This window comes from Schistocerca serialis, chromosome 3 (assembly GCF_023864345.2).
Source record: "Schistocerca serialis cubense isolate TAMUIC-IGC-003099 chromosome 3, iqSchSeri2.2, whole genome shotgun sequence".
NCBI classification, from domain to species: Eukaryota; Metazoa; Arthropoda; class Insecta; order Orthoptera; family Acrididae; genus Schistocerca; species Schistocerca serialis.
The window spans coordinates 130,194,170-130,209,127 of NC_064640.1; the positions used below are offsets into that span (position 1 = coordinate 130,194,170).

The window sequence follows — 14,958 nt, forward strand, 5'->3', positions numbered from 1 at the left end:
CCCTGACTGAAAGAAGTAATAATAATAATAATAATTCCTGTGGAGGCCCGGGAAAAGAATAGGCCTCCGGTATGTTCTGCCAGTCGTAAAAGGCGACGAAAAGAACAAACTACTAATAGGGCTAACCCCTCTTTTAGTGTGATTACTTGGTTCAGGACAGAACTAAAGAAGCCTCGGACAAGCACCGTCATGGTCGGGGACGACGCTTGAACCCTATGCCCGCCCACAATGGTAACGACACTGCTAGCCAACTGAAAAATGATTTAAATCCAAATAGAGGTGTTTTGCAGGATATGCTTCCTGCAACCACCCTAGAAGGAAAACAAAGACAGAGGATGAGATGGTCAGATGAAGTTAATCGACACCTCATGTTCTGTTATTACCAAGCAACAAACCTAGGAACCAACACAACTGGATACAGATCACAAGTATACACAACATTTATTACCAGATACCCGGAATTAAAATTTTTAACAGAACAACGACTAGCTGATCAGATCCGTGTAATAATAAAAAGTAACGGGATACCCCAGTCAGAATTAGAAAACATCAAACAAACAGTACAACAAATAGTGGAACAAAATAATGTGCAATTAGAAGAAGAAGAAAATACAGTAGTGGACTCAAACATCCCAGAGAAAACAAACACAGAACAAAATGCGTCAATTAAACAACCAGAGGAAAACAAAATCTTAAGACAGCCACCAGAACAAGCACAAATAGAACACGAAGTGACACTCATGTTCGATATAGAAGAAAATATTTCAGCTGACATATATAGAATACAAAGACACAAATACAGACATTAGACCATTCTTGCATAGACCATCAAATAACCCACAAGTCGAAACAACAATAAAAACTATCAACACAATCATACACAACAAAATAAATGAAAAAACAACTATGGAAGAGTTACAACTACTGGTTTATATAGGAGCACTCACTACACTAAATATACACACTAGGCAGAGATCAGAACCAACCAACACACAGAAGAAACCCACAAAACCAGCACGGCAACACAGGCTACAGATCAGAATAGAAAAACTGAGAAAAGACATCGGACAGCTAACACAATTTATAAGAAATGAAATGTCAGAAAAGAAACGAAAAAGGTTAGGTTAAACCTCACAACAAGAAGCGATTGAGCAATTAGACGAAAAGAAGCAGAAATTGCAAGCATTGGCCAAACGACTTAGAAGATACAAAAAAAGTGAAAATAGAAGGAAACAAAACCAAACATTCAACACAAACCAAAAGAGATTTTACCAAACAATAGATAACACACACATTAAAATAGACAATCCATCAAACATAACAGACATGGAACACTTCTGGAGCAACATATGGTCAAACCCGGTACAACATAACAGGCATGCACGGTGGATACAAGCAGAAACAGACTCATACAAGATGATACCACAAATGCCTGAAGTGATAATTTTGCAACATGAAGTCACCCGAGCAATTCATTCTACGCACAATTGGAAAGCCCCTGGAAATGATAAAATAGCAAATTTCTGGCTAAAGAAGTTCACCTCAACACATTCACATCGAACTAAATTATTTAACAGTTATGTTGCAGACCCATACACATTCCCTGATACACTTACACATGGAATAACCTATCTGAAACCTAAAGATCAAGCAAACACAGCAAACCCAGCTAAATATCGCCCCATAACATGCCTACCAACAATCTACAAAATATTAACTTCAGTCATTACACAGAAATTAATGACACATACAACACAGAACAAAATTATAAATGAAGAACAAAAAGGCTGCTGCAAAGGAGCACGAGGATGTAAAGAGCAACTGGTAATAGATACAGAGGTGACATATCAAGCTAAAACTAAACAAAGGTCGCTACACTACGCATACATTGATTACCAAAAAGCTTCTGATAGTGTACCCCACTCATGGTTACTACAGATATTGGAAATATACAAAGTAGATCCTAAATTGATACAGTTCCTAAACATAGTAATGAAAAACTGGAAAACCACACTTAATATCCAAACAAATTCAGATAATATCACGTCACAGCCAATACAGATTAAGCGTGGAATATACCAAGGAGACTCATTATGGCCTTTCTGGTTCTGTCTTGTCTGAACCCACTATCCAACATGCTAAATAATACAAATTATGGCTATAATATTACTGGAACATACCCACACAAAATCACACATTTGCTATACATGGATGATCTAAAACTACTGGCAGCAACAAATCAACAACTCAACCAATTACTAAAGATAACAGAAGTATTCAGCAATGATATAAATATGGATTTTGGAACAGACAAATGTATGAAAAATAGCATAATCAAGGGAAAACACATTAAACAAGAAGATTACATATTGAATAACCACAGTGGCTCCATAGAAGTGATGGAAAAAACAGATGCCTATAAATAACTAGGATACAGACAAAAAATAGGAATAGATAATACAAATATTAAAGAAGAACTAAAAGAAAAATATAGACAAAGACTAACAAAAATACTGAAAACAGAATTGACAGCAAGAAACAAGACAAAAACTATAAATACTTATGCTATACCAATATTGACCTACTCATTTGGAGTAGTGAAATGGAGTAACACAGACCTAGAAGCACTCAATACACTTACACGTTCACAATGCCACAAATATAGAATACATCACATACATTCAGCAACAGATAGATTCACATTAAGCAGAAAGGAAGGAGGAAGGGGATTCATCGACATAAAAAACCTACATTATGGACAGGTAGACAATTTAAGAAAATTCTTTCTAGAACGAGCAGAAACTAGCAAAATACACAAAGCAATCACTCATATAAATACATCAGCTACACCACTGCAATTTCATAACCACTTCTACAACCCTTTAGATCACATAACATCAACAGATACGAAGAAAGTAAATTGGAAAAAGAAAACACTACATGGCAAGCACCCGTATCATCTAACACAGCCACACAGCGATCAAGACGCATCCAGCACATGGCTAAGAAAAGGCAGTATATACAGTGAGATGGAAGGATTCATGATTGCAATACAGGATCAAACAATAAACACCAGATATTACAGCAAGCATATTATTAAAGATCCCAATACCACAACAGATAAATGCAGACTTTGCAAACAACAAATAGAAACAGTAGATCACATCACAAGTGGATGTACAATACTAGCAAATACAGAATACCCCAGAAGACATGACAATGTAGCAAAAATAATACATCAACAACTTGCCATAAAACATAAACTAATAAAACAACACGTTCCCACATACAAGTATGCACCACAAAATGTACTGGAGAATGATGAATACAAATTATACTGGAACAGAACCATTATAACAGATAAAACAACACCACATAACAAACCTGACATCATACTCACCAATAAAAAGAAGAAATTAACACAACTAATCGAAATATCCAAATCCGATATAACAAACATACAGAAGAAAACAGTAGAAAAAATTGAAAAATACATCCAACTGGCTGAGGAAGTCAAGGACATGTGGCATCAGGATAAAGTTGACATTATACCGATTATACTATCAACTACAGGAGTCATACCACACAGTATCCACCAGTACATCAACGCAATACAGCTACATCCAAACGTATACATACAACTACAGAAATCCGTAATTATTGATATGTGTTCAATAACCCGAAAGTTCCTAAATACAATGTAACATATACCGTACAGTTAAAAGGAAGTCACACTTGATCAAGGTCTGCGTCACTTTCCATTTTTAACCAGACATAACGTCTGAGACAGGAAAAAGAAATAATAATAATTGTATAGAGACAACAGAACAAATCCACAGAACCAGCAGCCTGTTATCACTCACAACTATCTTTAAGTTCATACTGTACCAGATTTGTATGTGTTCTTAGCAGTTCGTACTGTACCAAATTTGTGTGTGTTATTAGCTTTGCCCTTAACTATGACTACCCACAAATCCATTGGGCAGAGACTGGAAACACTAAATACCACTCCCGTGGAACTACACCCTATATTGCTCAGCATTGTAATTGTACATGATGAACCCAACTTTACTAACAAAATTTTGTAAGTTCTTAAGGGATATTTTCTGAGCATTTTCTCATAAGGGATCCACAATGTTTGATAGCTCATTACTGAGTAATAATGTAATTATGATGTATTTTGTTTGTCACCCCATTTACTTTTGTTTCTGCAGAAATAACTTCATAACATTAAAAAAGCCTACAGTATGAATTCACTAAAATATACAATACAAAACTCAAGTTTCTCATAGGCATCTACATGAAGATGCAAAAACTTTAAAATTTGGTTGCCATCACTGTAGGAACAGCTGAGCATAGTATCTGCGTGCACTCTTTTATTTTGTTCAGTGAACCCATTCACAAAATTCAGTAAACATATCCCTGCTGCTGTGAATCACTGTTCACGTATAACTAACACTGCCAGAAAAACAAACCTGAGACAGAACCAGACAGAGCCAAATGCAGACTGAGAGTAAAGAGTAAAGTGGGCATTAGTGTCATCATGGAGGTCTCCAGTGCCATATTTTAGATGGCCATCTTTCCTTGGGCATCCTTATAAGATGTCCATACCATGTTAACCATTTATTTTCACTTGTCTCTACAATATCCGTTGTAACTCTGATCTGTTCTGGTAACACTTCATTTCTTATTTTGCCACTTCTTGTTACACTATGTGAGCAGAAGTATCCGGACACCTGTCTGAAAATGACTTAAAAGTTCATGGTGCCCTCCATCGGTAATTCTGGATCTCAATATGCTGTTGACCCACCCTTAGCCTTGATGACAGCTTCCACTGTCACAGGCATACATTCAATCAGGTGCTGGAAGGTTTCTTGGGGAATGACAGCCCATTCTTCATGGAATTCTGCACTGAGGAGAGGGTGTCAATGTTGGTCAGTGAGGCTTGGCACAAAGTCGGCATTCCAAAACATCCCAAAGGTGTTCAATAGGATTCAGGTCTGGACTCTTTGCAGGCCAGTCCATTACAGGGATGTTATGGTCGTGTAACCACTCCCCCACAGGCCGTGCATTATGAACAGGTACTCGATCGTGTTGAAAGGTGCAATTGCCATCCTCGAATTGCTCTTCAACAGTGGGAAGCAAGAAGGTACTTACAACATCAATGTAGGCCTGTGCTGTGATAGTGCCACACAAAACAACAAGGGGTGGAAGCCCCCTCCATGGAAAATGCAACTACATCATAACACCACTGCCTCCAAATTTTACTGTTGGCACTACACACACTGGCAGATGACATTCGCCGAGCATTCGCCAAACCCACACCCTGCTGTCAGATCGCCACATTGTGTACTGTCATTTGTCACTCCACACAATGCTTTTCCACTGTTCAGTCATCCAATGTTTACGCTCCTTACGCCAAGTGAGGTGTTGTTTGGCATTTGCCAGTATGATGTGTGCCTTATGAGCAGCCACTCAACCATGAAATCCAAGTTTTCTCATCTCCTGCCTAACTGTCGTAGGATCCTGATGCAGTTCGAAATTCCTGTGTGAATGGTCTGGATAGATGTCTGCCTATTACACATTGTGACCGCCTTCAACTGTCGGCGGTCTCTGTCAGTCAACAGATGATGTCAGCCTGTACGCTTTTGTGCTGTACATGTCCCTTCTCATTTCCACTTCACTATCACATTGGAAACGACCTAGGGATGCTTAGGGGTGTGGAAATCTCACATACAGATGTATGACACAAGTGACACCCAATCACGCGTGACGACGTTCGAAGTCTGTGAGTTCCGCGGAGTGCCCCATTCTGCTCTCTCATTAAGTCTAATGACTACTGACATCACTGATATGGAGTACCTGGCAGTAGGTGGCAGCACAATGCACCTAATATGAAAAACGTATGTTTTTGTGTGTGTCCGGATACTTTTGATCACATAGTGTACTTCACAACTTCATCACCAAAACTCCACTTCCATTTCTTGTAATTTCTTCTCATTTATCCTGGAAACTTTCCACAGTTGAGCACCATAGAAAGCAATGTTCTCAACTATAGTTTTGTATATCCCGCTTTTCGAATTATTTGGTGTTGTTTGATTCCAAATAATAGAGTTTAGCAGCTTAATTCACACCTTTCCCTTTCCTATTCTATGCTTTATTTCTTTATTGATTCCACCTTTATCCAAAATGATTGTCCATAATTATTTATATGATTGACTACACTTTACTGTGGATCCATCATCCATAACAAGATCCCTTCCTGTACCTCCGACAACGAAGTATTCTGTCTTTGTAAAGTTAATTTTCATGCCCCACTGCTCATATTCTTCTTTAAGCTTTCTTAACACGTATGACACATCCTCATCTTCCTTAGCAAAAGTGACATGATTGTCGGCAAAATATGGGGAGAAAAGGATGTCATCACCTACTCAATTCCCATGTTTTTGCACTTTCTTATCCAATTTTCAAAAATACAGGGAGTACATAAAGACCGGGAACACTTTCAATTATTTATTGCACAAGAACCAAACATTATACATATAGCATACATATGTCATTTTGAAAAGAAACCCTGAAAGGTTTTTTTTTCATGTATACTGCCACAGACTAGTTTGGTAATTTGCCAATAATGAGCGACTACACCATAACACCACTGCCTCCAAATTTTACTGTTGGCGGAAACATGGCGAGTTCAGGTGTGGATCGAGCTTTCTGTGTGTTGGAGTTCGACAAAAAAAAGTATACTACAGCTGTTCATCAGATATTGAGAACCAAGTACGGTAAGAAGCCACCAACAAGGAAGGCCATTTACCACTGGCACAACAAATTCATTACGTCAGGTTGCTTGTGCCTGGCAAAGAGAAGTGGACGTCCCAGTCTGAGTGAAGTGAATGTGGAGGGACATTCATAAGGAGTCCAAAGAAATCGGTGTGTTGTGCATCCTGTGAACTCGAAATGGTTCCAACGACAGTGTGAAAGTCCTGCATGTGAAGTTCGTGGGTACCTGAACACAGAGCTGCCGCATCGATGGATCGGCCGTGCTACAGAAGGGGACAGCTGTTACACGAAATGGCCTCCCCGATCACCAGATCTCACTCTGTGTGACTTTTTTCTGTGGGGACACATTAAAGATCTGGTGTATGTACTGCCTCTACCACATGATGTAGCAGAGCTCCAGGAGAGAATACAGGAAGCGACTGTCACTGTCGACGATGCCATGCCGGCATGGCTATGGCAAGAATTCGGTTACCTTATTGACGTGTGCCGAATCACTCATGGTTTGCATATCGAATGTTTGTAAAAAAAACTTTCAGAGTTTCTTTTCAAAATGCAATATGTATGACATCTGTACAATGTTTAATTCTTGTGCAAAAAATAATTGAAAGTGTTCCTGGACTTTATGTACACCCTGTATTTTAAAGAGGATAGGCACTAAGCAGCATCTCTTGCTAACCTTAAGTTTCTGTGAGAGTAACTTCCCAACTTTAACACAACAAGTAAGCTTTCTAAAGCATTGTACATAAGATTTATGAATGTTCTGGTTGTTCCTTGCTTCCCACATTCTACAAAGTGGTACATTGTTGTAGGCCTTCTGCAAGTCTGTAAAAACCATCTCTCTCCAAGTCACGGGCCAGTTGCTCGCCAGTCACCTGTCTAATGGCGCAGATATTATTGATACAAAACCTTCATGCCTGAAAGCCACTCTTTTCTTCTACTTCCTCAGTTTCTTTCTTACTTCTAGTTTAAAGGGTATTACCATATAGAGTCTGTATAGAATTGAGAACTGTGATGCCTCAGTAAAGCAATCATTGATGCTTCCCTTTTTAAATACATTTGTGATGAACCCTTCTTTAAACTTGATAGGGATTTCCTCTCCACTAAGACAGAGATTAAATAGTTTTGCAAGATGTTCAAACAACATGTTCAGCCTAGTCTTCAATAACTCCATATATACAGCTCCAGAACCTGGTGCTTTGTCATTTTTGAATTGTTTAACTGTATCCTGTACTTCCAGTGTTGTTATCTCCTGGATTTCTGTGTCATGTACAATGCCCGCAAAGGGGCATATATCATGAAATTTGGATCAATCTTCTTAAACAGTTCTTTGTAGTATGTCTTCCCTCTATCTATACTCATCAGCTGTAAGTTTATACTACTTCTGTCCTTTATTCATAGCTGTCTTATCATCTTCTTTACTTATTTGTACTTTTAACTTCCTGTGCAGTTATTAATTTCTATACATTTAAAGTCCCACACAGCATTTTTTTGTCTGATTACTGCTTTCTTTGCCCCTCATGTCAGTGTTACATACCTGCTTCTATAATCAGTCTTATTGCTTGTAAGCCATCTGTTATAGGCCTCCATATACTCCTTCACTTTTGCAGCGGTACAATCATCCCACCAATCATTTCAAATTTGCCAGACATGTTCTCAGGTAATCCAAGACTTTCAAAGGCAGCATCATGAGTAGCTCTCACAATTGTCTTACACACTACTTCCACTGTTGTATCATCAGTCTGATGTAGCTTCTCATTCAATCTCAGCTTTTATAAGAAGACAATTGAAGGATCCTGCAGTAAATTTAAATTATACTGTGGTTGGTCCAGTTTCTCTCTATTCTCGTTCGTTATTTGATTTACCAGTTATTCTTCAGCATCTTTCTGTAGCACCACATTTCAAAAGCTTCTGTTCTCTTGTCTGAAATGTTGATTGTCCACAATTCTCTTCAGTGCAAGGCTATCCTCCAGACAAATACTTTCAGAAAAGACTGAGTGAAGTGGCACAATGGTTAGCACACACAACTTGCATTTAGGAGGATGATGGTTCAAATCTGTTTCCAGCCATTCAGATTTAGGTTTTCGGTGATTTCCCCAAATTGCCCCAAGTAAATGCCAACATGGTTCCTTTGAAATGGCATGGCCAATTTCTTTCCCAGTGACCTTGACCTTGACAGTGTGTTAAACTCTAATCTTTCCTCCTTTCTTCCTTCAGAAAAGACTTCCAAACACTTAGACTTAAGACCTGAGTTTCTCCTGGCGTATACAACTTTCAAATAACTTCCGGGAATTCAGCCAGGTAACACTTTCAGCGACCTGGCTGAATTCCCGGAAGTTATTTGAAACTTAGATTCAAGTTCGATGGTAGCAAATTTCATGAAACATATTTTTAGGAAATGTCAGTGGTCATAAAAATGATTAAAAACATAACACAGTCTATACTACATAAAACATTTTATTTTATAAAAAGGGTGACCAGTTTCAACTAATATCTGACCATACTCAAACCGTTACATACTCCATACTGACTGCTGGAGCTGGTGGTGTGGAACACTAACTGCTCTTGTGTAGTGTGAAGAACAACTGCTCTGTTTTTAAAATAAAATATTTTATGAGTCTAGACTGTTTCTATTTTATTTTTAATAACAGATTTCTCTTTCTCAGAAATGCTCTTCTTGCTATTGCCAGTCTGCATTTTATATTCTCCCTACCTTGGCCATCATCAGTTATGTTGCTGCCCGTAGTAGAATCTAGAACATTTTCTGAAGTAATATCTTAGGAACTGTATTGTGCCCGATGACCTCTTTTATTGCACATGAATAGATTCCAAGAGCTCTTATTACTTATTTTGATTAGATGCTGTGGTGAGTCAGTCTATTGTGACCGCTGCGCAACGGGAGAGTGAATGCCACCTGTTGGTGTTTCGAGCACATAACGTGGTAAGAAAATTATGTAAGTGGAGCAGAGATGAATGGGCAATCTTTGTTGTGATGATATGGTGACAAATGGTGAAATCCTCTGACATAAGCGACTTTGACAAAGACTAAATTTTTATGGCCCAACAGCTTGGAATGAGCATCTCGGTAATGGCAAAGCTTGTCAGCTGTTAGTTTGCTACTGTTGTGAACGTGCACAGGAAGTTGTTGATAGTGAAACTACAATTACGTAACGAGATGTTGGTCGTCCACACCTCATCACAGGATGTGCAGGCCTCTGACCACCTCGTTCTGTGCTGAGGCATGGAGATCAGGGGCTTGCCCACTCTGTAAAACAGGGTATATGGTGCTCTGTTGCAAATCTGAAGACAGAATACAATGCTGGTGCAAGCGCAAATGTTTTAGAGCACACGAGCACACCATTCAGTGCACATTCTTGAACATGGGGCTCCACAGCAGATGACCCCCCTACATTTTCCCATGTTGACCCATTGGTATTGCCAGTTAGGGTTACAGTAGGCATGAGAGCATCAAGATGAGACCATGAATCAGTGGAAATGTGTCGCTTGATAAGATGAATTACATTATTGTTTCTCCAGGTTGACAGTTGTGTATGGATACACTGTCATCTGTGTGAATGAGTGCTCGCAATATACAGAGCCATGTATAGAGGCCAAAGGTGGCAATATTACACTATGGGGGACATTCATTTGGGCTCCCATGGAACCTGCAGTACTAATTGGTTTCATCATGAAGGCTGTAGACTATGTAGACATTATTGTGGACCATCTACACCCCTTCATGCATGATGTCTTCTCCAATGGCAATGACGTCTTCCATCAGTATAATTGTTGACATCAGAAGGCCAGAATTATGCTACATTGGTTTGAGGAGCAAGATAGTGAACACGCATTGAGGTTTTGTCCACCAATTTCACCTGACTTGAACCCTATGGAACATATCCCGGATACTATCAAGTGCCAGATCCTTGTCCACAAACCACTGGTCTGTAATTTACTGGAATTGCATGATGTGTGTAGACATCAAGTGCTGCATACCTCCAAAAACCTACCAAGGACTTTTCAAATCCATACCATGCATAATCACTGCTGTATTGCATCCAAAAGTAGATCAACATGCTATTAAGCAAGTGGTCAGAATGTTTTGGCTCATCGTTGCATTTGGAAGTGCCATCTAAACATCCCCCCTACAAAACCCCTTCCCCCACCCCACCCCCACCCCACCCCGAAAAGATCAATCTATTGCAGAAATTGACTCGAGCTCTAAATGGCAAAGAATGTAAATTTATCTTTATCATAGAACATGAAACAACATTATTTATGAGTTGCAAGTGCTCATGTACCTGCATGTGCAAATTATGTGACACTGGTACTCATGACAGTATACATTTAATGATCTGATGATGTCAGCAAGCTGAAACTGGTCATTGTAGACTCTATAATGATGTGCAATCAAGATGAACATTTATGAATAATTCATATTACGCCATGATGGCAGGTGGTGCACGTAGCAGGTATTGTGGATCCACGATACCTGCTCCATTCACCAACGCAGGCCATAATGGTGTAACATGGTCTGAAGATGGTCACATTTGGATCAAAACCAGTTACCATCGCCAGTAAATAATTTATGAATAAAGTGCCAAACATGATTGTGGCCTCATTTATAAACTTCATGTCTTCAATTGATAAATTTCATGTGTGTGCTAATAATCTGTGCTGGTCAACACTTAGAAGGAGCATACCAAAACCTGTTTAAGATGTGTTAATATCATTCTGCCCTCTTATGTTTCTGTCATGTAGAGACTAGTTTACAAAAAGTCAGTCTTTCCATCCCCCACTTAGGAATGGGACAAAAAGAAACCTGAATACACATACAATAAAAAGTACTCTATGGTATGCATAGTACAGTGATTTTCAAGCTTTATATGTTGAGCAATGCAGTAATGTGGTGCATACTTCATATGCATATGTGCATTGCCGGGTCTGTATGTATCAGTTTAGGGATTTGCATAAAATCTCTACATGTTTTCAAACCAGATTTCCAAAGACTTTGTGTTTATAAAACTAACTAAAATTGCGGAAGTGATACTGTTCTTTGTGTCACTAAACTTTTCCTCTCACTGTTCATTTTGTTCACTCCAACTTAAATTCATAAAAAGGATTTATTAAAAAATCCTTCTCCTCTAGATTGTATTATTAATCTCTTACAATAATATATTATTATCTGCAACAGACTGTAATATTTGCACTATAATCCTCATAGACAATTTTCATTTTCAGAATTTGATACTTTAGTATCCGGTGTGATTCAGATACCCCACCTGGCCTGAGTATCGATAGGAAGGACATGTCAGATATACTTGGGCTCCAGAAAGCAGCCATGAATTTCACCCACGTGAATGGCAAGCATGTAAGATGCTGCCACCCTCTGACAAGTGTTAACCAGCACACACTGCAGCCTGGCTATTGCTGACCTGTCTCTCACTTAGTCACTGAAACCTATAGTCATGTGCCATGGGATAGTAGACTTTTGACCTTGGCTGATATACATTCATGATTTGGATTGCTCTCTGGATTGTTGTATACACTTAAGAGAACTTTGCTACACTCTGGACGTACTTCGCGATCTCTGCTGTCATTTGTTTCTGGAACAGTCATTTTTGTTGTGACGACCTCCATGTTACCATCAGTGTGTTATCTTAAACTGTGTTGTACTTGCAGAGAGTAGGACAGAAGAGATACCTGATTTTGTTTTGTTACGTTTGGTAATCGTTAGCTACCTGATTCGTTGTGAACTTATCTTTTCTTTGAATATTGACAAGTGATTTCCAGATGTACTAAACAGCTCAGTGGTCAAGGAACCTACTGGGATATTTGATTTGGACATGTGTAAAGTTTCCCCCTCCGCCCCTCCCCCGTACAGCTGATTAGCCACATGATATGTTTGGTGAAAGAGCTCAGTTTGTGCTCCAGTGTTAGGGTTTTTTCTTTGACTTTGTCTTGCAGTGTTCCATAGTACGATCTTGCTGTAATGGTTAATAAATTGTTGTTGTAATAATGAATACTTTGAGGATGTATTAATAATTTTCTCTTTCAGCATAATATTTACTTGACTTACTAGCAAATTTTCACTAGTTATCACCCAGTTTGTTTCTGTGTCTATTCACTGCTGTTTGGGCAGTTGGTGAGTGTGATGCCAACCGCACACACAGCTGTTTTTTTACTCTGGGAATAGTGCTCTTATTCATTTGAAGTACTTGTAATTGACAGTGCCGTACACTTTTCCTCATTGGTCTTTCACAAAAGCATGAAGAGTTTTTCAGTAACATCCAGCATTATTGGTGAGTAGGACAATTGAGGTGCACTGCATCAGCCATCACTGACAAGGGTCCTTTTCTGCGTAATAAATTGCTGGATAAATTGCTTAAATTTTTTATGCAAAAGTCATTTTGTTTGCTTACCTGATGTTGCCTGAACAAGTCTTGTTTTGAGACTTCCTGGCAGATTAAAACTGTGTGCCGGACCGAGACTCGAACTCGGGACCTTTGCCTTACGCGGGCAAGTGCTCTACTGACTGAGCTACCCAAGCATGACTTACACCCCGTCCTCACAGCTTTAATTCCGCCAGTACCTCATCTCCTACCTTCCAAACTTGACAGAAGCTCTCCTGTGAACCTTGCAGAACTAGCACTCCTGGAAGAAAGGATATTGCGGAGACATGGCTTAGCCACAGCCTGGGGATGTTTCTAGAATGAAATTTTCACTCTACAGTGCAGTGTGCACTGATATGAAACTTCCTGGCAGATTAAAACTGTGTGCCGGACCGAGACTCGAACTCGGGACCTTTGCCTTTCGCGGGCAAGTGCTCTACCGACTGAGCTACCCAAGCACGACTCACGCCCCATCCTCACAGCTTTAATTCCACCAGTACCTCGTCTCCTAACTTCCAAACTTCACAGAAGCTTTTCTGGGAAGAGGAGAGTTTCTGTGAAGTTTGGAAGGTAGGAGACGAGGTACTGGTGGAATTAAAGCTGTGAGGACGGGGCCTGAGTCGTGCTTGGGTAGCTCAGTCGGTAGAGCACTTGCCCGCGAAAGGCAAGGTTCCGAGTTTGAGTCTTGGTCCAGCACACAGTTTTAATGTGCCAGGAAGTTTCATATCAGCGTACACTCCGCTGTAGAATGAAAATTTCATTCTAAGTCTTGTTTTCCTGACAGTGTTCCTCATACCTAAATTTCTGGCACTGTATGATGAAATTCTGTGAGTATGACTTAATTTACTGTCAGTGGCACAAAATTTGAAATAAATGGCTGTTTTGAGCCTCTAAGTCCAACAAGAGACATGAACAAGCCCAGTTCTGCATCATATAAATGCAGAGATAATGAAATATGGAATAAGAGTCATAATTATGTTCAGGAATTTACATGGTCATGTAATTGTGGAATTCTGTAATGTCATAAAGCTGGTAACCATAATCCAAAATAGGATTGATGGTACTGAAAGTTGTAATTTATGTATTCTCTGTTTTTTTAATTAAAGCTCTTATAAGTGCTATTCCAAATATTCTTATATGGTATATTATGTCTCTAAATGCTTCTATATCAGCACATCTCCCCATGTTTTTCTCATCTATGTTATTATCTTGCCTAGAGGAAAAAATACTCCTTGTGAGCCGAGAAAAACTACACATATCAGAAGTTCATTATTTGTCTATTTCTGCTGTTATTTTTATTTTTCGGCCTTTCCTTTCCTTTCCTTTCCTTTGTGCAAAACAAACCAGAATTTTCAATAGTTCCTTATCCAAATAAATTTTTCCCTCTCATGTCAAATATGTTTGATTTTGGTGTTGCTGTGTCATTATATTTCAAAAAATGTGCATGCTGGTGTAGCTGGCAAAGTATACCAGGCGTTAAGTTTACTTAAGGTGGACCTCTTTAGTCTTTTAGGAAAACTGTACTTATGTAAATACATAAAGCAGAATATTTTATGGTCTTTATTTACATTTTTATTTTAGCATATGTTGTGTTTTAAGTGTTGGGCAAGGAAATTTTATACATTAGTTAGTTAAATATCATAAGTGGGTAAATGATTTATGTGACCTCATCTCTGTTTTTATAGCACATAGTAAATACTAGCAAATAATCCTTCTACAACCACACAATAATACTAGCAGATTCCCTACTATTTTTCTATGTTGTATGTAGCTTTAGACAGCAACTCAA

General features: G+C 38.9%; 1 protein-coding gene across 5 annotated transcripts in view; it reads left to right on the forward strand.

Annotated features, from left to right (window-relative positions):
• LOC126469828 (probable 28S ribosomal protein S6, mitochondrial) overlaps nt 1-14,958 on the forward strand; it is a 525,346-nt gene that overhangs the window by 36,562 nt on the left and 473,826 nt on the right. The window lies entirely within an intron of this gene.